Source organism: Scyliorhinus canicula, chromosome 8 (assembly GCF_902713615.1).
Source record: "Scyliorhinus canicula chromosome 8, sScyCan1.1, whole genome shotgun sequence".
NCBI lineage: Eukaryota > Metazoa > Chordata > Chondrichthyes > Carcharhiniformes > Scyliorhinidae > Scyliorhinus > Scyliorhinus canicula.
This window is the reverse complement of record NC_052153.1, coordinates 119,084,352-119,108,892: the sequence shown is the minus strand read 5'-3', so window position 1 is coordinate 119,108,892 and position 24,541 is coordinate 119,084,352.

Below are 24,541 nucleotides of genomic sequence, written 5' to 3'. Positions count from 1 at the left end.
GGGGGCAGTGTCAGCGGCGTCCGCGAGCCGGTCGGGGCAGCCGGGGGCATGGGCCGAAGAGGTTGGTGCGCGGCGTGGGGCCTTGGGGGACCCGGGGGGGCGATCCCCGGTCGCTGCGCGGGACAGCAGCAACCAACTTGGGCTGGCAGACCACCGCGTGGTGGCCGTTCTTCCCGCAGCTCTTACACAGAGCGGAGCGGGCCGGGCAGCGCGGGTGGGGGTGCTTTGAGAGGCCACAGAAATAGCAACGGGGCCCCGCTAGTTTATCAGATCGACCCGCGGCGCAGGCTTGGGGGGGGCCGGGGTCCACGGAGGAAGGGGGTGGCGCATGCCATGAAGTCCAGGGGGTTGCTGCGCGGCCGGGGGCGTATGCGCGGGCGTTCAGCTCAGCAACCTCCAGGGAGGTTGCAAGGGTCCGTGCCTCAGCTAGGCTGAGGGAGTTCTTCTCTATCAATCGTTGGCGGATAGAAGGAGACTGCATGCCAGCAACGTAAGCGTCTCTGATTAGAAGTTCCATGTGCTCCGTCGCCGAAACTGGGAGACATGCGCACGTTCTCCCTAGAGCTGCGAGGGCCTGGTAAAACTCGTCAAGGGACTCACCAGGGAACTGTTTTCTGGTCGTCAGGAGATGCCATGCGTATACTTCATTGACCGGCCGGAGAAAGTGTCCTTTGAGAATCTCCATGGCCGCATCAAAATCGCCTTCATCTTCGATCATTGCGTAGACCGATGTGCCCACGCATGAGTGGAGGATGTGGTGTTTCTGCTCCTTGGTGGGCTTGCCGGCTGCAGTCGTCAGGTAGCTATTAAAACACGCCTGCCAGTGTTTAAAAATTGCAGACGCATTTGCAGCATGCGGGCTGGTGCGGAGGCAGTCAGGCTTGATGCGAAGCTCTATTCCAAAATTCTAGCTGATTAAATTGATGTACCATCAATTCGACTCAAGACACATTTAGGATCCGAACTGTGGCTTTAATCAGCTAGTTGTTAGCCCGGTGGTCGACTGCAGAGAATGGCTGACCGCCGGGAACTCTGGGTACTTATACCCCACCTCGGAGGCGGGGCCTACTTGCCTCTCGACCAATTGGAGAGCAGTCACATGACTAGTCCCAACCAATCGGACGAGAAGCACATGACCAGCCAGAGCCAATGGGAAGCCAGTGCTCTGCACCAATGGCAGTGCTCATATCCATACCACCACATAACTAAAGTTTAAAAAAATAGAAATATATCTTCCTTTCACTTAGTTGCATTTTGAACATATAAATGCAAAACACTTTTAATATAAAACATTAACCTAACAAACAAATGGGTCCCAATGTCTCCAGCCTCGGCTCAATGATGCTGGATTGAGAAATAAAAGTGCAAATAAAAAGGGGTAAAACTTACCTAGCATCGGGGCAAGTTGACCAAATTAGTGCTGTCTGGATTTTTCATTCAGCAGCTCCAGCGCAGCACATGGGTTCAAGCTGTCAAAAAAAAGCCAGCCAGGAGTTTGAACAGCGCGCACGGCCATGCGTCCACACATCCGAGTCGACGCAGCACGCAGGAGCGGCGGTCCAGCAACTTATGTCGGAGGTCACAGAGGAAATTATAGGTCATTATCTGCACATTGCTGCCGCAGAGAGAAGAAACATTTTGCATTAATCATTTCATTTTTTTAGATTACACAAAAGGTGCATTGTTGCATAAGATAGGCTGAATGCAAACTGTTAAAAATTATCATCTGCAAGAACATTAACTGCAATACGTATTAACACAGTCTTGCTAAAATCAATTGATTCCTCTCATATTAACAGAAATGTGTTGAAAATTGTGCATCCCTTTTTGACAGACAAGAGATCCTTATTATTAATAAAGGTCATTAAAACTGCTTTGCTAAAAGCTATCTGGTTAAAACCAGTCTGTTCCTGAATGCTGTCATTTAATATAATAGGTGACATTCAAATCCTACTGTGGGCTGTGAATATTTGCTATTATATTGCTATAACTAAAGGAACAATAAGTCCACGCACTGCACGGTCTTTAATCTTCTGACAATTTAAATTAAATGGGATTTCAGATTCAGTCTTGTGTTCTGCTTTGTATCTGAAGTGTAGGCTTTTGTTCATCTCCTTCCATCTTAAGGTTTTACATTTCTAACTTTTTAATACAATATAAATGATTTCCATTATGATTGCACCTATGTAAGTATCAGGCCTAAGCACTGTTCTTCACACAACCAATACACTCATTGTACCCCTTCTGTTTGTTAAATCAGTGTGCGTTTAATGCCTGTGGGTGGGTGTAATTCCACACATGCTAGGTCAGAGTATCAGCCTGCGAAAACAGTGTGGTCATTCCATGAAAGCACTGTTCAGATTTGTAGATTCAGCTCTTGATTCTCGACAAATTAATATTTTTGACAAAACGTTTTGACAGGCCTGAAGAGATTGAAATAGGTCAACCTAGATATTGGCTGCTGCAAATTGGCCAAAATGGATAGGCCTCAGGCACAACCAATTTGGGCATTGTCCCTTTTTATATGAAGCCATCAAGCTACAGCTGCCTGCAGGACCTGCCCAGACAGAGCACCAGAGAAAACAATTTGAATTTCAGGTTAATTTAATGCTTGGAGAAAGAAGCCCCAAGGAAATTTCCAGGGTAGTTCCCAGTACAGTAGGTTAAAATCAGTGAGTATCACACACCTTACTGCACCATAACTGTCTCAGAGCTGCATACATTACAATCAATAATAAAAATGATCTTTATTAGTGTCACAAGTAGGCTTACATTAACACTGCAATGTAGAGTGGGAAAGGGGGATTGGGATATATGTAAGCCATGTTGGCTGGGTTTGGTTGTTGGTTGGGTGGGTTTATTTGCTTTGTTGTTTTTCTTCTTGAAAATTGTTAAAATTACATATGCCTGTGATAAAAATATTTTTGAAAAAAACACTGCATTGTAGTTACTGTGAAAATCTCATCGTCACCACTTCTGTTTGTTAAATCAGTGCATGTTTAATGCCTGTGGGTGGGTGTAATACCCTGTTTGGGTACACTGAGGGAGAATTCAGAATGTCCAATTCACCTAATAAGCATGTCTTTTGGGACTGTGGGAGGAAACTGGAGCACCGGAAGAAACCCACGCAGACACGGGGAGAACGTGCAACATCTAAGCAACATGTCCAGAGATTTCCCATACAATCTTCCCACAAGTTGACCCCATTAAGCTAAATTTAAAAAAATGTAAAGTGGTTCACATTTATGTAAATTGGCCATGCATTCCAAAATTAAAAACATTTGAAGATATGAGGGTTCCAATTCCAGCATTTAAGTCGGGACCATACCCACTGCTGTCCTTCTTTGCTGCAAAGTGAAAGAACCATTACAAGTACACCCAACACTTGTCTATTCGCAGCAATGGAAAGATTTGATATTAGGCAATCCATGGAAAGTGAGGTTACCCTGGCTCTAACTCCACCCATCCCCGGCACACTGCCAAACACCCTATGGCCCAGCCTTTAGTCCTCCATTTACAATAGCACTAATTGGCATGCTGCTTATAATGAGATGCAACCTCAGAGCAAGTTAATTGTGCATCACATTCTCGCTCACCTATTTTTGGGGGGTTTATAGAATCATAGAATCATAGAATTTACACTTCAGAAGGAGGTCCTTCGGCCCATTGAGTCTGCACCGGCCCTAGGAAATGGCACCCCACTTAAGCTTAAGCTCATGCCTCCTCCCTATCCTAGCAACCCAGTAACCGCACCAAACCTTTTTGGAGTTTGATGAAGCAATGTAAATAGTACCAAATGCAACAAAGGTTGTCTGCTTGAGCCCTGCTGTACCTATGGGAATGGCCGGACAGGCCAGGAGTACGAGTTAGAACAAAGAACAAAGAAAAGTACAGCACAGGAACAGGCCTTCGGCCCTCCAAGCCTGTGCCGACCATGCTGCCAGTCTAAACTAAAATCTTCTGCACTTCCAGGGTCCGTATCCCTCTATTCCCATCCTATTCATGTATTTGTCAAGATGCCCCTGAAACGTCATTATCATGCCTGCTTCCACCACCTCCTCTGGCAGCGAGTTCCAGGCACCCACTACCCTCTGTGTAAAAAAGTTGCCTTGTACATGTCCTCTAAACCTTGCCCCTCATACCTTAAACCTATGCCCCCTAGTAATTGACCCCTCTACCCTGGGGAACAGCCTCTGACTATCCACTCTGTCTATGCCCTTCAGAATTTTGTAGACCTCTATCAGGTCACCCCTCAACCTCCGTCGTTGCAGTGAGAACAAAACGAGTTTATTCAACCTCTCCTCATAGCTAATGCTCTCCATACCAGGCAACATCCTGGTAAATCTCTTCTGCTCCCACTCTAAGGCCTCCACATACATCTGGTAGTGTGGCGACCAGAATTAAACACTATACTCCAAGTGTGGCCTAACTAAGGTTCCATACAGCTGCAACATGGCTTGCCAATTTTTATACTCAATGCCCCGGCCAATGAAGGCAAGCATGCCGTATGCCTTCTTGACTACCTTCTCCACCTGTGTTGCCCCTTTCAGTGACCTGTGGACCTGTACACAAAGATCTCTCTGACTGTCAATACTCTTGAGTGTTCTACAATTCACTGTATATTCCCTACCAGCATTAGACCTTCCAAAATGCATTACCTCACATTTGTCCGGATTAAACTCCCTCTGCCATCTCTCCACCCAAGTCTCCAAATGATCGAAATCCTGCTGTATCCTCTGACAGCCCTCATCGCTATCCGCAATTCCACCAACCTTTGTGCTGTCCGCAAACCAACTAATCAGACAAGTTACATTTTCCTACAAATCATTTATACATACTACAAACAGCAAAGGTCCCAGCACTGATCCCTGCAGAACATCACTGGTCACAGCCCTCCAATCAGAAAAGCACCCTTCCATTGCTACTCTCTGCCTTCTATGACCTAGCCAGTTCTGTATCCATCTTGCCAGCTCACCCCTGATCCCATGTGACTTCACCTTTTGTACCAGTCTGCCATGAAGGACCTTGTCAAAGGCCTTACTGAAGTCCATATAGGCAACATTCACTGCCCTAACTGCATCAATCATCTGTGTGACCTCCTCGAAAAACTCTATCAAGTTAGTGAGACACTGCCTCCCCTTCATAAAACCATGCTGCCTCTCACTAATATGTCCATTTGCTTCCAAATGGGAGTAGATCCTGTCTTGAAGAATTCTCTCCAGTAATTTCCCTACCACTGACGTAAGGCTCACCGGCCTGTAGTTCCCTGGATTATCCTTGCTACCCTTCTTAAAGAAAGGAACAACAATGGCTATTCTCCAGTCCTCTGGGACACCACCTGAAGACAGTGAGGATCCAAAGATTTCTGTCAAGGCCTCAGCAATTTCCTCTCTTGTCTCCTTCAGTATTCTGGGGTAGATCCCATCAGGCCCTGGGGACTTATCCACCTTAATATTTTTCAAGACACCCAACACCTCGTCTTTTTGGATCTCAATGTGACCCAGGCTATCTACACACCCTTCTCCAGACTCAACGTCCACCAATTCCTTCTCTTTGGTGAACACTGATGCAAAGTATTCATTTAGTACCTTGGTGCGCTAACAATTGCACACTAAAACACGAAACAGTATAAAAGAGGCTTTCTTACCGTGAGATGTTATTCCCTCAACTGCAGCTGTAGAATGGCAGCTCAGGAGAGCTCATGAATATTTATAGTGCTCCCTGTGGGCGGAGCTAGCCGGCAAAGGCTTACCTGCAAACCTGTAATAGCAGGTACTATTGTACATCCTCTAATAGAGGCGAACACATACTTATACAGTGGTGGATCACCACATACCTCGCCCTTTTCCTCTGGCTCCACACAAAGATTCCCTCGCCTGTCCTTCAGTGGGCCCACCCTTTCCCTGGCTACCCTATTGCTTTTTATGTACGTGTAAAAAGTCTTGGGATTTTCCTTAACCCTATTTGCCAATGACTTTTCGTGACCCCTTTTAGCCCTCCTGATTCCTTGCTTAAGTTCCTTCCTACTTTCCTTATATTCCACACAGGCTTTGTCTGTTCCCAGCCTTCTAGCCCTGACAAATGTCTCCTTTTTCTTTTTGACGAGGCCAACAATATCTCTCGTTATCCAAGGTTCCCGAAATTTGCCATATTTATCCTTCTTCTGCACAGGAACATGCCGGTCCTGAATTCCTTTCAACTGACATTTGAAAGCCTCACACATGTCAGATGTTGATTCACCCTCAAACATCCGCCCCCAGTCTAGGTTCTTCACTTCCTGCCTAATATTGTTATAATCAGCCTTGCCCCAATTTAGCACTTTCACCCCAGGAACACTCTTATCCTTGTCCACCAGCACTTTAAAACTTACTGAATTGTGGTCACTGTTTCCGAAATACTCCCCTACTGAAACTTCTACCACCTGGCCGGGCTCATTGCCCAATACCAGGTCCAGTATAGTTCCTTCCCTGGTTGGACTATCTACGTATAGTTTTAAGAAGCCCTCCTGGATGCTCCTTACAAACTCATGTTGTTCATGTTGTTTATGTGCACTATTCTTGAGCACAATGTTTCTGTTCCTTGTTGTTGCCCATTCAAATCAGATGGAAGTGTTTGAAAAAAGGTCGCTGACATCGCACGCCACAATTGAGAAATCATGTCAGTGTTTTTTGACCCACGGGATACCTGAAGTCATAGTATCGGATATTGCAACAGTCTTCACAAGCGCTGAAATGCAAAATTTTACCTCCTTAAATGATATCAAGCACATCAAGACTGTGCCTTACCACCCAGCATCCAAAGCTTCAAGACGGGCCTGAAGAAGAAGTCAGGGGTGACCCTGGAGACCTGAATCACATGATTCTTTCTGGGCTATAGAGCCACTCTGTACACTACAACACCTGCAGAGTTGTTGATGGGATGGCGTCTTAGGGCTGGACTAAGCCTGGTGTTTCCGAATTTGCCAGGGAAGATACAGGCTACCCAGTGGAGTCAGATAAAAAATCATAATTCAGGTATAAATAGGAGCTAGTTATAGTGCAGACTTTGTTTGCACTGGAGTGCTGAGCTTGTGGCATTTGAGTGCTACAGTGAGAGTTTGGTGAGGAGGGAGTAAGGTGCTCCTGACATTTCATTTCCTATATTTATCAAAGAGCGTGAAGGGAGCCAGGAGTTTAGAGTACAGCTGACTGGAAGCAGAGTCGGAGGGCGGGGGTCCAGTTGGTCCATGGGGCAGCTAATTCTGTAAAGTAAGAGGGGATGGAGGCTAGGGCAGTTGCATGCTCCTCCTGTAGGATGTGGGTGGTGAGGGAAACCACTGGTGTCCCCGCTGACTATACCTGCGGGAAGTGCACCCAACTCCAGCTCCTCAGAGACCGTGTTAAGGTACTAGAGCTGGAGCTGGATGAACTTCGGATCATCCGGGAGGCAGAGGGGGTTATCGAGAAGAGTTACAGGGAGGTAGCCACACCAAAGGTACTGGACAAGAGTAGCTGGGTTACAGTCAGGGGAAAGAAAACTAACAGGCAGACAGTGCAGGGATTCCTCGTGGCCGTTCCCCTTCAAAACAAGTATACCGTTTTGGATGCTGTTGGGGGGGATGACCTACCGGGGGAAGGCCCCAGTGGCCAGGTCTCTGGCACTGAGTCTGGCTCTGGGGCTCAGAAGGGAAGGGGGGAGCATAGAAAAGCAATAGTAATAGGAGATTCAATGGTTAGGGGAATAGATAGGAAATTCCGTGGTCGCGAGCGAGACTCCCGAAAGGTATGTTGCCTCCCGGGTGCCAGGGCCAGGGATGTCTCTGATCGTGTCTTCAGGATCCTGAAGGGGGAGGGTGAGCAGCCAGAGGTCGTGGTGCACATTGGTACCAATGACGTAGCTAGGAAAAAGGGTGTGGAGGTAATAAACAAGTTTAGGGAGTTAGGCTGGAAGTTAAAGGCCAGGACAGACAGAGTTGTCATCTCTGGTTTGTTGCCGGTGCCACGTGATAGCGAGGCTAGGAATAGGGGGAGAGAGTGCAGTTGAACACGTGGCTGCAGGAATGGTGTAGGAGGGAGGGCTTCAGGTATTTGGATAATTGGAGCGCATTCTGGGGAAGGTGGGACCTGCACAAGCAGGACGGGTTGCATCTGAACCAGAGGGGCACCAATATCCTGGGGGGGAGGTTTTCTAGTACTCTTCAGGAGGGTTTAAACTAATTTGGCAGGGGAATGGGAACCGGATCTGTAGTCCAGTAACTAAGGAAGCCGATATTCAGGACGCCAAAGCACGTAGTGATGCAGTGGGGAAGGTAACACTGACAAAGGAGAGTACTTGCAGGCAAGGAGATGGGTTGAAATGTATATACTTTAATGCAAGAAGCATCAGGAATAAGGTGGGTGAACTTAAGTCATGGATCGGTGCTTGGGACTACGATGTGGTGGCCATCACGGAAACTTGGATAGAAGAGGGGCAGAAATGGTTGTTGGAGGTCCCTGGTTATAGATGTTTCAACAAGATTAGGGAGGATGGTAAAAGAGGTGGGGGGTGGCGTTGTTAATTAGAGATAGTATAACAGCTGCAGAAAGGCAGTTCGAGGGGGATCTGCCTACTGAGGTAATATGGGTTGAAGTCAGAAATAGGAAAGGAGCAGTCACCTTGTTGGGAGTTTTCTATAGGCCCCCCAATAGCAGCAGAGATGTGGAGGAACAGATTGGGAAACAAATTTTGGAAAGGTGCAGAAGTCACAGGGTAGTAGTCATGGGTGACTTCAACTTCCCAAACATTGAGTGGAAACTCTTTAGATCAAATAGTTTGGATGGGGTAGTGTTTGTGCAGTGTGTCCAGGAAGCTTTTCTAACACAGTATGTAGATTGTCCAACCAGAGGGGAGGCCATATTGGATTTAGTACTTGGTAATGAACCAGGGCAGGTGATAGATTTGTTAGTGGGGGAACATTTTGGAGGTAGTGACCACAATTCTGTGACTTTCACTTTAGTTATGGAGAGGGATAGGTGCGTCCAACAGTGCAAGGTTTATAATTGGGGGAAGGGTAAATACAATGCTGTCAGACAAGAATTGAAGTGCAGAAGTTGGGAACATAGGCTGTCAGGGAAGGACACAAGTGAAATGTGGAACTTGTTCAAGGAACAGGTACTGCGTATCTTTGATATGTATGTCCCTGTCAGGCAGGGAAGAGATGGTCAAGTGAGGGAACCATGGTTGACAAGAGAGGTTGAATGTCTTGTTAAGTGGAAGAAGGAGACTTATGTAAGGCTGAAGAAACAAGGTTCAGACAGGGCGCTGGAGGGATACAAGATAGCCAGGAGGGAACTGAAGAAAGGGATTAGGAGAGCTAAGAGAGGGCATGAAAAATCTTTGGCAGGTAGGATCAAGGAAAACCCCAAGGCCTTTTACACATATGTGAGAAATATGAGAATGACTAGAGCGAGGGTAGGTCCGATCAAGGACAGTAGCGGGAGATTGTGTATTGAGTCTGAAGAGATAGGAGAGGTCTTGAACAAGTATTTTTCTTCAGTATTTACAAACGAGAGGGGCCATATTGTTGGAGAGGACAGTGTGAAACAGACTGATAAGCTCAAGGAGATACTTGTCAGGAAGGAAGATGTGTTGCGCGTTTTGAAAAACTTGAGGATAGACAAGTTCCCCGGGCCTGACGGGATATATCCAAGGATTCTATGGGAAGCAAGAAATGAAATTGCAGAGCCGTTGGCAATTATCTTTTCGTCCTCGCTGTCAACAGGGGTGGTACCAGAGGATTGGAGAGTGGCGAATGTCGTGCCCCTGTTCAAAAAAGGGAATAGGGATAACCCTGGGAATTACAGGCTAGTTAGTCTTACTTCGGTGGTAAGCAAAGTAATGGAAAGGGTACTGAGGGATAGGATTTCTGAGCATCTGGAAAGGCACTGCTTGATTAGGGATAGTCAGCACGGATTTGTGAGGGGTAGGTCTTGCCTTACAAGTCTTATTGACTTCTTTGAGGAGGTGACCAAGCATGTGGATGAAGGTAAAGCAGTGGATGTAGTGTACATGGATTTTAGTAAGGCATTTGATAAGGTTCCCCATTGTAGGCTTGTGCAGAAAGTAAGGAGGCATGGGATAGTGGGAAATTTGGCCAGTTGGTTAACGAACTGGCTAACCAATAGAAGTCAGAGAGTGGTGGTGGATGGCAAATATTCAGCCTGGAGCCCAGTTATCAGTGGTGTGCCGCAGGGATCAGTTCTGGGTCCTCTGCTGTTTGTGATTTTCATTAACGACTTGGATGAGGGAGTTGAAGGGTGGGTCAGTAAATTTGCAGATGATACGAAGATTGGTGGAGTTGTGGATAGTGAGGAGGGCTGTTGTCGGCTTCAAAGAGACATAGATAGAATGCAGAGCTGGGCTGAGAAGTGGCAGATGGAGTTTAACCCTGACAAGTGTGAGGTTGTCCATTTTGGAAGGACAAATATGAATGCGGAATACAGGGTTAATGGTAGGGTTCTTGGCAATGTGGAGGAGCAGAGATCTTGGGGTCTATGTTCATAGATCTTTGAAAGTTGCCACTCAAGTGGATAGAGCTGTGAAGAAGGCCTATGGTGTACTAGCGTTCATTAGCAGAGGGATTGAATTTAAGAGCCGTGAGGTGATGATGCAGCTGTACAAAACCTTGGTCAGGCCACATTTGGAGTACTGTGTGCAGTTCTGGTCGCCTCATTTTAGGAAGGATGTGGAAGCTTTGGAAAAGGTGCAAAGGAGATTTACCAGGATGTTGCCTGGAATGGAGAGTAGGTCATACGAGGAAAGGTTGAGGGTGCTAGGCCTTTTCTCATTAGAACAGAGAAGGATGGGGGCGACTTGATAGAGGTTTATAAGATGATTAGGGGAATAGATAGACAGTCAGAGACTTTTTCCCCGGGTGGAAAACACCATTACAAGGGGACATACATTTAAGATAAATGGTGGAAGATATGGAGGGGATGTCAGAGGTAGGTTCTTTACCCAGAGAGTAGTGGGGGCATGGAATGCACTGCCTGTGGAAGTAGTTGAGTCGGAAACGTTAGGGACCTTCAAGCGGCTATTGGATAGGTACATTGATTGGGGTAGAATAATGGAGTGTAGGTTAACTTCTTAAGGGCAGCACGGTAGCATTGTGGATAGCACAATTGCTTCACAGCTCCAGGGTCCCAAGTTCGATTTCGACTTGGGTCACTGTCTGTGTGGAGTCTGCACATCCTCCCCGTGACTGCGTGGGTTTCCTCCGGGTGCTCCGGTTTCCTCCCACAGTCCAAAGATGTGCAGGTTGGGTGGACTGGCCATGAAAAATTGTCCAAAATTCTATGATTAACCTAGGACAAAAGTTCGGCGCAACATCGTGGGCCGAAGGGCCTGTTCTGTGCTGTATTTCTCTATCTATCTATCTAAAATTTAGATTCTAAATCAACATGGTTGTTTTCAATGGAGGAAGCTGTGTATGTATGAAATTTTGGAAGCAGCTCGAGGTGAATTCCAAAGTGCTGTGTTGAAAAAAGAGCCTTTGTCTTTTGAAGTAGATGTACAATGAAGAATCATCTGGAAGCACATTGTAAACATTTTACGAGGACATGAGTTTTCCCAACAGCCAGCGCTGCCACCTAAAACCACGTGCCAGCAGGAAACATTGTTGACAATACTGAGCCAGCCAATGACACGCGAGTCCGTCGTCCCCATGGAAATGGATGGAATTGTCAGTACCTGAATAGTGTTTTCTGCAGAAGGTACCCCCAACAGAGAATTATTCCACTCTTTAGAAATACAAAATCATCTGAAAAAATCAATTTATGATGGACTATTGCTTGTGTTCAACGTTCTAATTATTGGGGACTAAATATTAGTATTGATGAATAAAAGAATTTCGAGAGGGAGGGATGTGGTGTTTGTCCCCTTTATGCATCAATATGCTGCTAATCAGGGACCAGAATAGGGGATCACCTTAGCAAATGTGGGTCACTGTATCAGCTCGATCCTGGATGCTGACTTGCGGTGACAAGGTCTCTGCTTTGTATTTCAATGTAAATAAACATTGCAGTTGTTATTTTCCTAACTGGTGAATGGGAAATATTACAAATGGTAATCCCATTGAATGTCAAGGGGAAATAGTTACCTTTTCTTTTATTTGTCATTTCATTGCACTTGTGCGGGGAGAATGCTACTTGCCACTTATCAGCCCAAACCTGAATGTTGTCTCGATCTGGCTTCATATAGACATGGATTGCTTCAGGTCTGAGGTGTTGCAAATGATGCTGAACACTGTGCAATCATCAACTGTAAGGGCCCTTCCTGTTGAATCCCTTATTTCACATTTCTTTATTTTTGCCATGAATTCTTAATGGGCATATAATTTTAAGTCACGCAGTGGAAGAAAGGAACTCAAAAGTTGCAAACGAGAACACTTTTGAGTAGTAGAACTCAGATATTTCAGCAGCCTAGAGACTGGTGGAACTCGGTTCGATTGGTTGCCTGTAGAGGCGGTGACTGGGTGCTGCCTGAGTGGGATGATTTTCAGAGAGCCAGGGGAAAGACAGTCAGGTCCCTCGACCCTCTGAGAAAAGGACCTACTCTCTCTTTCGCACTTGCTTTTCTCCAGAAAAGCTGCTGCGTTGCTGAATCTACAGTGAAAACCATTGCAGACTTGGAACAGAAATCTCAAACTGAACTGAAGAAAAGTTGTGTTAGAAACAAGCATCTGAAACAAAGACTCAACTCTTTTTACATGATTTATTATTTTACACCCCTCTTCTCTATGTTTGTCTGTCTTGTTTGGGTGTGTATATTGTGGGGCCAGTGGGGAGGGTTAGGAATTAGATAAGAATTACCCAGTTGCATTTTTTTTTTTTAATCGCTTATTGTCACGAGTAGGCTTCAATGAAGTTACTGTGAAAAGCCCCTAATCGCCACATTTCGGCGCCTGTCCGGGGAGGCTGGTGCGGGAATCGAACCGTGCTGCTGGCCTGCTTGGTCTGCTTTAAAAGCCAGCGATTTAGCCTGGTGAGCTAAACCAGCCCCTACATATTTGCTACATATTTAATTATAGTTACTGCTATTAATAAACTGAATTTAAAATCCTGGTGGCTAGTGATTGGACAGCTGAGGGCCAAAGACTTTGAGCATTTTTATGAGAATTACTTATTGATTTCAATTATGTTGTGACTCCGGGTTAAGTGGGGTTGGAATGGGCTGTACACTAACCCAGGGAGTCGTAAGACAATGAACATTCACACAATAGCACTGTGGTTAGCACTGTTGCTTCACAGCGCCAGGGACCTGGGTTCTATTCCCGGTTTGGGTCATTGTCTGTTGGAAATTTGCACATTCTCCCCGTGTCTTCAGGCGCTCCAGCTCCCTCCCACATGTCCCGAAATATGTCCTTGTTAGGTGAATTGGACATTCTTAATTATCCCTCAGTGTACCCGAATAGGCGCCGGAGGATTTTCACAGTAACTTCATTGCAGTGTTAATGTAAGCCTACTTGTGACACTAATGAAGATTATTATTAACATTCCCACTTCTAAACTTGGAAGAGGAAAGGTCATTGATGAAGCAGCTGAAGGTAGTTGGGCCAAGGATATTACTCAGAGGAACTCCTGCAGTGATGTCCTGGAACCAAGATGATTGACAACAATCTTCTTTTGTGGTAGATATGACTCCAACCAGTGGAGATTTTTCCCGCTGATTCCCATTGACGTCAATTCTGCTCAGACTCCTTGATGCCACATTCAGTCAAATGCTGCCTTGATGTCAACAGAGTCACTATCACCTCACCTCTGGAGTTCAGTTATTTTATCCACATTGGAAGCAAGGCTATAATGAGGGCAGGGGCTAACTGACCCAAGTCGAACCGAAACTGGGCATCAGTGAGCAGTAAATGCCTCTTGATAGCACTGTCGATGACATGTTCAATCACTTTTCCAGTGTTTGAGAGTAAATTGATTGATCATGTTGAATTTGTCCAGCTGTTTGTGAAGAGGGTATGTATACCTGGGCAATTTTCCACATTGCTGGGTAGATACCAGTGTGTTAGCTGGAACAGCTTGGTTAGGGGCATAGCAAGTTCTGGAGCACACGTCTTCAGTACTATTGCTGGAATGTTGTCAGGGCCTTCAGCAATGTCCAGTGTCTTCAGCTATTTCTTGAAGATGGTTGCAAATACTTCAGCCTTATCTTTCCATTGATATGCTGGGCTCCCCCTTCATTGAGGATGCCTCTATTTGTGGAGATGCCTCTCAACTGACCTACAGTTATCTCTGATTGAGCACCAATTAATTGAAACTATCGTGTGACAAATTCTCAATGGAGATGTTAGATTTAGGGCACGATTCAGTGGACTCAAGTTACAGTCCGCTGAATGGCGTGTTTAGCGGGGTGTTTCTTGGTGGCTTCAGCGCTGAAAAACACCCCACTATCCAACAGCACCTCGCCATTTTGTTTGGCCTCAGGGAGTGTCTCCCAACCAAGGCTGAACTTAGAGGGATTTCCTGCTGGCGCGCTGAAAACTCCTCGCAGATCTGGACGCTGTTTTGTCCGGCGGTTCCTATCTTTCTCCGCCCCCTCTTCCTTTCAGCTCCACCTGCAGTTTTTTAACTATATTCTTGATTCTGGCACTGCCAGGGTGCCACACTGGCAGTGCCAGGGTGCTCAGGTACCAGTGGCAGTGCCAGGGTCCCCATTGCCCTTCCCCGACAACCCAGGATCTCTATTGGCCTGGGAGACCCTCCAGAGGCCATTACACCTCACATTTGTGTGGACCAGTGCTAAATGATGCCCTGGGGAGGTCTCCCAGGCGCGGCCTGCGCGTCCTGGGCATCAGGTGAATCCAGCTTCCAGGTATTTAAATGACCCATAAGGCGAGAGCGAGATCCAGATCGCACCATGCGGAGCGAGTCGGGTGACACGGGCAAGGTTTTGCACCTGGCACAGAATCCGATTTGGGGTTCACGTGTGATTCACCCATTGCACCCGGCTCTGCACCAAGCACAACGGGGTCGCTGAATCATGTGCTTTGTGTGAGATTGTGTCCATCATAATTCTTTGTCTTCAAATTTAAGAAAGAGTAAAACAATAGCATACTGCTTCTTATCTTCAGCATGCATGCAGATTTGCCACTGGTCCAAGCGAATGTCACTTACATTTCTTCTTTCATCCTTTTCTTTCACCTCAAAGAAATATTAAGCTGAAAGGAATGTTAAGTATAACATCAATATCACTAGCTTTTGTTGCAGACATCAAAATTACCTCACTTTCTAGGATGACAGAATGTTTGACCTTTTCCAGCATTATGTGTGGGTGGATTACTAAATTAACTATTGAAGTGATGCTTTCTTTTTAGACAATTACCAAGGGTATGAAAGATGAGTTGGTTAAAATAGACTTGCAAATTAGATTAAAAGGTATGACAATAAACAAGTAATGGTGAACATTTAAAGAAAATGTTATAATTCGCGACAAATATATTACATAGACTCCACAAGAAAACTAATCCACCATGATGTTGTGCTTATTTAACTGTGATCACTTATTTTCAAAAAAGGATTGGCGTTCAACCTTTAAAAAGCATAATATTAAAAAGACAATTTATCTTGAAATAAGATGGAGTCTAGGGGGTCAGGTAACCTTCCCCCTTTGTATGTAAAACATGAAACTGCTCAAAGCTGGAAGTGGATTGCTTGTATGATCAGGACAACCTTTAGGGACAGTCCATTGAAAAGACATTGGCATTTAACCGCTATCTTGTGAAGTTAACAGTTATTATTGTCGAAGTATTTTCAGAAACTGATATACAATAGTCACCCAGACGTAGCATCTGAAAATCGCAGTTCCACCAAAATGGCGGCACGGTGGCACTGAAGTTAGCATTTCTGCTTCACAACCCCAGCGACCTGGGTTTGCACGTTCTCTCCATGTCAAAGAGGGTTTCCTCCCAGTGCTCTGGTTTCCTCCCACATTCCAAAGCTGTGCAAGTTAGGTGGGTTGGTCATGCTAAATTGTCCCTTAGTGTCCAAAAGGACAGGTGAGGTTACAGGGATAGGCCACGGGCCTGGGTAGGGTGAAGACTCAATGGACTGAATGGCCTCCTTCTGCACTGTAGGGGTTCTATGATTCTATGAAAATGGGTGTGGAAAAAACCATGCAATCATAATGAGAGACACACAGCACTGATTCAACCTCCAATGTTTGTCCATGCTAACATTGTTCGGAATTATTTGCATGGACAATCGGTACACTGATACTGTGGTCATATGACAGAATCTAGCTTATGATCCAAAATGCCTCATTGACTCAGGTATTGAGCAACCCAGGAGTCAGTCTGGGACAAAGAAGAGAATGAAGAGACACCTCCATGAAAAAACACTGCCTTTAAAATTCATCTCAGGCAGAGAAGAGGAGCTTTTTTTTACCTGCAGATTATATTCTCACTAAGAGGGGCTTTACCAAATCTCAACTGGAAAAGCCAGAAACGTCTTGTTCACAGCACTCAAGAGGTTAAAAGACCTCTTCTCTAAAATCTATCTCTTTTTGGTCAGTCGAGAGGTGAGAAAAGCAGTCCCATATCTCTCTCCTTTTCATAACAATGCTTAAATAAAGAGGCTAAGGATAATTTTATGGTGTGATTCAGCGGACTTGACAACAGCCCTGATCTCTGCATCTTCCCCCCCCCCTTCAGGCCCTCTCCACTTTCAGCAGCCACCCAACCTTCCTGAAGCCCTTGGAACGCCCCCATACCCCCTTCTAATGGGCAAGCCCCCCCTGGCATTGGCCCCCAGGCAGTGCCAATCTGACATCCAGGCACCTTGGACTGCCAGTGTGGCATCTTGAAGTGCTCGTTGCTTTGCCACCTGGGCACAGGTGCAACTGCCAGTGTGCCAGGCTAGCAGTGCCAATGTTCCCAGGTGCCAGGGGAGTGGCAGGGTACTACCCTGCCCTGTCCCCGACCACCGAGGGGTCTCTAATTGCCTGTGAGGCCCCCCAGGTGCCATCACATCTTTTTTTTAAATAAATTTAGAGTACCCAATTTTTTTTCCAATTAAGGGGCAATTTAGCGTAGCCAATCCACCTAACCTGCACATCTTTAGGTTGTGGGGGCAAAACCCACGCAGACACGGGGAGAATGTGCAAACTCCACACGGACAGTGACCCAGGGCCGGGATTCGAACCCGGTTCCTCAGCGCCGTAGGCATCAATGCTAACCACTGCACCACCGTGCTGCCCGTGCCATCACATCTTGATCACATTTGTGGAAACCAGTGCAAAACAGAGCCTGAGTTTAAATATCAGAACACTGCTTTCACCCGGGGCCCGGGAGTCAATAGCCGCACCTGTGAGACCTCATCTCACAGGTGCGGCTATTGACTCCCGGGCCCCGGGTGAAAGCAGTGTTCTGATATTTAAACTCATTTAACTATGCTGATCTGGAGTGAATCGGTTGACTCATGATCAGCCCAGGACCTGGCATGGAGCCCGATTTGGGATTCGGCCTGGAACTGGGCACAACACGGTGGCTGAATCATGCCCTTAGATTAAAAGAAGAAGCCCATAATGTTTCCAAGAAGAGTAGCTAGTCCGAGCATTAGGCAAGTTTTAGAAACCAGCCAAAGGTGACCAAAAAATTGGACATGAGAATAGGCCAGCAATAAATATAAAGATAAATTGTAAGAACTTCTACAAGAAAGCCAAAACAAACATTCATCCTGAGACAGGAGAGATTATGAAGGAAATAAGGAAATGGTAAAGACAACTATTTTGTAGAAGACACAAAAAAAATAGCAAAAGTGATGGGAAAACGGAGATCTAATGAGAGTAAAAAACCTGAAGTGATATCAGTAAATAAAAGTGCTGGAGTAATTGATGGGGCTGAAAGCTCTAAAGGAGATGATTGCAGTGATAGTGGATTCATTGGCTGTGATCTTACAAAATATTCTTGATTCTGGAATTGTACTAGTGGATTGGAAGGTAGCAAATGTACATTATTAGTCATAAGATTATGAAAACAGAGGAAATAGAAGCAGGAGTAGGCTATTCAATCCTTTGAGCCGACCCCACCATGTAATATGATTGTGACTGAACTTCCATTTCAACTCCTCCTTCCCACAATGTTCTACACCAAAATGGCCCAGTCACAAGTTTAATATGAACAGACAAATTAGGAGCATCACGCACTGGGGATACTCAAAAAATATGAATACATTACATTGCTTTCTCCTTACAAATGTTTTTCTTTTAATAAACTATTTGCAGTAACACTAACTACAGAACTTCGGAAACAAAAAAACAAATCTTTGTGATATGCACACTAGGCAAAATAACAATTGACTATTTTCCCTTTTACTTTAAACTATATTGACAAATTAAGTTTAGCAGTTAATTTACAAAATCCTCCTGATCTTCTCAAAGTTTTAATGTAAAGTCTAATTTTGGACAGTCTGATTTTAGATCAGGACTTACAGAAGATCTTGCTTCATTTTTTCTTTGGACATCGGCTGGATGTTATCTTTTGGTCCATTTTAATGCCTTTTCCAATCGTCATCTCAAGAACGGATTTCTGTGTATATTAATACCTTTTCAAAATTAGCTTTCATGTTGTTGAAGTCTTCCTCACTCTCTTCCTTCAATTCCAGTTGCAATCTTTTGCTTTCCTTTTCACAAACTCTATCTGCATTATTTGACTGATAAGTCTGGCTTTTCTAACCTTGCTGTGCTCTCACATGAACAGTTGAGAATGGGATTATGTTTCAGCTGAAAATCTTCCAGAATCCTCTTGCTCAAATATCCTCTGTATCTAATCTGCTATGAACTTGAGTGGTTATAACTGGCAATAAAGTCTTAGTTTCATGTCCATCATGTATTCAAAAAGCAATTTCTTTAGGCATTTAATTATTTGATCTCCATTAGCACAGAACCATCAACAGTGTAATTTCCATCTCTATATGACGTCCCAAATGGTGACTGGTACAATTTTGGAGAGATCAATAATTTAAAAATAGATCAATTTACAGTTAGTAGCTGAAGGAATGTCATGCCAAAAAATGGCTTGTTTTAAGACATTTTCTGCAACAAATTAATATAAACACTATTAACTAAACAATCTCTTTGTAGACAACTTATACTTTAAATCATTGAACAGAATATCTTCTTATTCTTATCCTAATCAAAAAAATTACACTTTATAGATATACTTTAGATTCTCCTTTACAAAGACATTCCATTTATCCAGATGCAATCCATAGTGATTCTTAGCTCCCAAAGGCTTATTCCTTTTCTTTTCTCAGCCTGGTAACCTGTTATCTTACAATTGTCTTTTCCTGATGATTCTCCCTCTAGCCCAAGCTAGATGCCTCACCCAGCCACATTTTCACTCCCCATGAATTTCATCTTTCCAATCCATGAACGAGCCTCCAGCGGCAGTCCTATGCAGTGAACTATAAAGACTTCTTTGGCCTTTAGCTGCTCCCTTTCTCCCCAATCCAAGCAGACACCCAACACAGTATGATATTCCGTGATATTCTATCTCTGAATACAGGATTAGTCTCGGGGGACTGGAGGATTGCAAATCTGGCGCTGTTGTTTTAAAAAGGGCAAAGAAAGGGCAGCACGGTGGCCTAGTGGTTAGCACAGCTGCCTCACGGCGCTGAGGTCCCAGGTTCGATCCCGGCTCTGGGGCACTGTCCGTGTGGAGTTTGCACATTCTCCCTGTGTCTGCGTGGGTTTCGCCCCACAACCCAAAAATGTGTAGAGTAGGTGGATTGGTCACACTAAATTGCCCCTTAATTGGAAAAAAATAATTGGGTACTCTAAAAATTTTGAAAAATATTTTTTTTTTTAAAAAGGGCAAAGAATAACGCAGGAAACTACAGACCTGTCAGCTTGATATCAATAGTGGGAAAACTGATGGACGCCATAATATGGGATAAGATAAATGTACACTTGGAGAAAAATAAGTTATTTCTAGACAGTCAACATGACTCTGTCAAGGTTAAGTAATGTCTGCCAAATTTAATTGAGTTCTTTGATGAGGTGTCACAGGCAGACGATGAGGGTAGTGCTGTGGATGTTGTATATTTGGACTTGAAGAAAGCATTTTATATGGTGCCACATGGTAGGTTGGTTAGCAAATTAGAAATGTTTGGGATTGATGGGTGCTTGGCAGCATAGATTAGAAGTTGTCTAAGAGGTAGGAAACAGAGGTTAGGTACAGATGGGCAGTTCTCAGACTGGAGACAAGTTGAAAGTGGCATTCCTCAGGGCTCAGTGCTCAAACCCTTGCTTTTTCTGATACATATAAATGATTTATAGATGGGTGTTGAGGGCAAAATCTCTAAATTTGCAGATGATACAAGGCTAGAGGGAATAGTGAATTGTGAGGATGATGTTAAACAACTTCAGAGGACATTGGCATGTTGACCAAATGAGCAGATAACGGGCAGTTGAATTTCAATGCAGAAAAGTGTGAGGCAATGCATTTTGGGAAAAGAAACATGTGAAGACAATTTAGACTCAATAGTACAACTTTGAGTACAGGAGCAGAGGGTTCAAGTGCATAATTCTCTGAAGGTGGCCAGGCAAGCGGAAACAGTTGTTAAGAAGGTTTATAGGATCCTTAGGTTTCTAAATAGAGGCATAGAGTATAAAAGCAGGGAAATTATGCTACACCTCTGCAGTACTTGGTCAGACCACATTTGGAATATTGTGTTCAGTTCTGGGTGCCTTATTTAAGGAAGGGTGTTAAAGCCCTCACGAGAGTGCAGAGGAGATTTACTGGAATGGTGCCAGGAATGAGGAATTTTAGATACAAGGAAAGATTAGAGAAAATTGACTTATTCTCCTTCAAACAGAGAAGATTAAGAGGTGACCTTACTGAGGTGTTCAAAATTATGAACAATTCACCAGAGGTGATTGTTTCCCTGGACGCAGAAAAGGCCTGTGATAGAGTCGAATGGAAGTACATCCTTGAGGTACGGAATGGTTTGGACTAGGAGCGGGATTCAATGCCTGGGTGAGACTCCTGTACAATGCTCCCAAGGCGAGCATTCAAACTAACACTGCCAGCTCTCAATACTTCTAGCTGCAAAGAGACACAAGGCAAGGATGCCCACTGTCGCCGCTCCCGTTTGCATTCGCAATCGAACCCCTGGCGATAGCCCTATGGGGTGCAAAAAACCGACAGGCATCCAAAGAGAAGACAGGGAGCACAAACATTCGCTCTATGTAGATGACCTGCTCCTGTATGTCTCAAAGCCACAGGAAGGACTGAAAGCAATCATGTGGATTCGAAAAGAGTTTTGAACTTTCTCAGGTTACAATCTCAACCTGGGCAAAAGTGAGGCATTCCCAGTAAACCCAAATGGGGGAGGGACAGAGCTGGAGGGGCTCCCATTCAAAATAACCCAAAACAGATTCCGATACCTGGGGATCCAAATAGCCAGAGATTGGACACCGATCCACAGATTGAACCTGACCAGCCTGGTGGAGGAAGTCAAAAAGGATATACAGAGGTGGGACACACTCCCACTCTCCCTGGCAGGGAGAGTGCAGATGATCAAATTGAACATGCTGCCGAGGTTCTTCTTCCTGTTACGGTCCACACGGATCTTCATCCCCAAGGCCTTCTTCCAGAACCTAGATAGCTTAATCATGGCATTTGTATGGGGGGAGCAAGAATTCAAGAGTCCCCAAATCAACACTGCAAAGGAGAAAAATTAAGGGAGGCCAAACCTGCAATATTCCCACTGGGCAGAAACAGCGGAAAGGGTGAGGGGATAGGTGCACAAACCCAACTTGGAGTGGATACAGATGGAGGAAGCCTTCTGCAAGGGAACAACCCTCATGGCCCTGGCCACGGCAGCACTCCCATCCCCCTCAGCAAAATACACATTGAGCCCAGTGGTAATGGCCACACTGAAAATGTGGGGCCAGTTAAATTAGCACTTGACCAGAATGTCCCCCATGGCTCCCATCTGCGGTAACCACAGATTCCCGTCAGCCATGCTAGACGCAACGTTTAAAAAATGGAGACAGGACAGGGGCAAACTGACAGTTAGGGACTTCTATGTAGGGCACAGACGATCAACGCTGAACAAACTGACGGAGGTATGGGAATTGCTGACAGGACAGGAATTTGTACTTACAAATAAAACATTTCCTCCGCAAAGAGACATTAGAATACCCCAGGGCCCCGGAGACCATGTTATTAGAGGACCTGATGACCATGGATAGTAAGGAGGGGATCTCTATGGGAAAATATATGGACAGCTGTTGGTTAGAGCAAGACACTACTGGAACGAGACTAGATGGAAATGGGAGGACAAACTGGGGACAGAAGTGAGTTGGGTACTCTGGAGCGAAGCACTGAGCAGGGCCAACTCCACCTTCTCCTGCGCAAGGCTCAGACTCATGCAGTTCAAAGGGGTGCATAGTGCACATCTGACCAGAACACGAATGAGCAGGTTCTTCTCGGGGGTGGAGGATGAATATGAACGGTGCCAGAGGGACCCGGCCAACTTCACCACCATGTTCTGCGCATGCCCCAAACTTCCTGGGTTCTGGACAGCCTTCTCCGAGGCAATGTCCAAGATTGTGGAGGTGAGGGTGAAACCATGCCCATGCGTGGCAATCTTCGGGGTATCAGAGCAGCCGGAGCTACACATGGGGAAGAGCGCCACACCCTAGCTTTCGCTTCCCTAATCGCACGCCGGAGAATTCTGCTCGGCTGGTGATCAGCAGCATCACCCACAGCTGCAGACTGGCTAGCTGAACTTTTGGAATTTCTCCACCTGGAGAAGATAAAATACACCATCCAAGGGTCGGAGTCAGGCTTCCTTACTGCATGGGGGCAATTTGTCGGTCTGTTTCAAAACCTGTTTGAGGCCAGCAACAACTAATAGAGGGGGAACTGGAAGGATTAGAGAGAGGAAAAAAAAGACAAGGAGGAACGCCAGGGACGCACGAGCGGCGGGGGCGGTGGGGGGGGGGGGGGGGGGGGGGGGGGGGGGGAAGGAGGCAGAGAGTATGAGACGGACAAAGAGGGACAACACTGGGGGGAGGCGGACAACCCCCCCTCCCACTCATCCACAAAAAAACATCATGGCTGAAGCTGACAAAGGGAGAAGAGAAACGTGGGCGGCAAGGAGAAGGGGAAGCACACCAGATGCCAATAAAAAGATTATTTTTAAATTATGAACAATTTTGACAAGGTAAAGAAGGATATTCTGTTTCCACTTGTTGGTATGTCAGTGACTAGGGGTCACAATTTCATAATGGTCAGCAAGAGAGCTAAAAGTGAGATGAGGAGAAACTTCTTTACTCAGAGAGTTGTTGGGATTTGGAATGTGCTGCCTGGGAGAGTGGTGGAGGTGGATTCCAAGGAACGTTCGAAAGAGAGCTGGATATATGTTTGAAAGTGATTAATTTAGAGGGCTACGGAGTTGGGCTGGAGAATGGGACTAGCTAGGTAGCTCTTTCGGGAGCTGGTGCAGACATGGTGGTCTGAATAGCCTCCTTCTGTGTTGTAAAATTCTATGATTCCATGAAAACCTGTAACCTGTTCTTTACAATTACTTCCTCTGCATCCTTCCCCATGGAAATATGAATCATATAGGATTTGCATTCAGGTAGAAATGTGAATTAACTATCCTTCAGAACCCAATTCCCTTTCATCTTGCAAATAAATGGACATTATAAGGCACCACTATTTACAATAGTCTCAATACTTTTCTGGGACTCACAGTCTCCATTGTTAAGACACAGGTTGCTACCACTGTCTCCAAGTGTAAATAACTTGCACCTTCTTCCCAGGAAAACAATCTAAGGCTTCCTTTGATCTTTAACAATCAAATAACCCAGCCTTGCAGTCAGACGGACTACAGACAGGTTACATGATCTCCTTCATTTTTACCTTAAATTTAAAGAGACATGTCAGGATTTTTCATCCCTTCCCCCTGGTGGGATATTTTGGCCCCAGCGAAGGTGACCCTCTGTGGCAGATTCCCACAATTACAAAACATAACAATCTCATAAATATCATAAGTGTAACAGTAACAAACAGGAGCTTTTCTTATGAACCCTGAGCTGACCTTCAAGTGAACGAATCTGCTCTCCAAACTCCTGTTCCTGGAATCTAACAAAATGAATGAGAATAGTTTTCTGTGCTAGTGGCACCTGAAGTTCTGTCACCCGTTAGTGAATGCCTTGTCCCGTAAGGTTTTCCTCAACATGCCGCAACAGCTAATATTTGGCTCATAACTCTTCTAGTTGCATCTTTAAATCAGTCACCTTAGCAGTCATTTCTTCTTCTTGAGATTTCTCTTCATATTTGTTGTCACTCTTTGTGAGTAATGATCCTTTTCAGCTATCTTTCATCTGACTGATTTATGTCCTCCCTTTGGGTTTCCCATAGCTTTGCCTCCACTTCCTTGTCTTTGCTAATAGCCTCTTTCTTCTCTTCAACTAGCCTTCGCCCTTTTTCATTGATTTCCAAGACAAGATACACTATCTTGGGTTGCACAAAAGCAGACTTTCTCCTTCCCAACCTCACACTGTG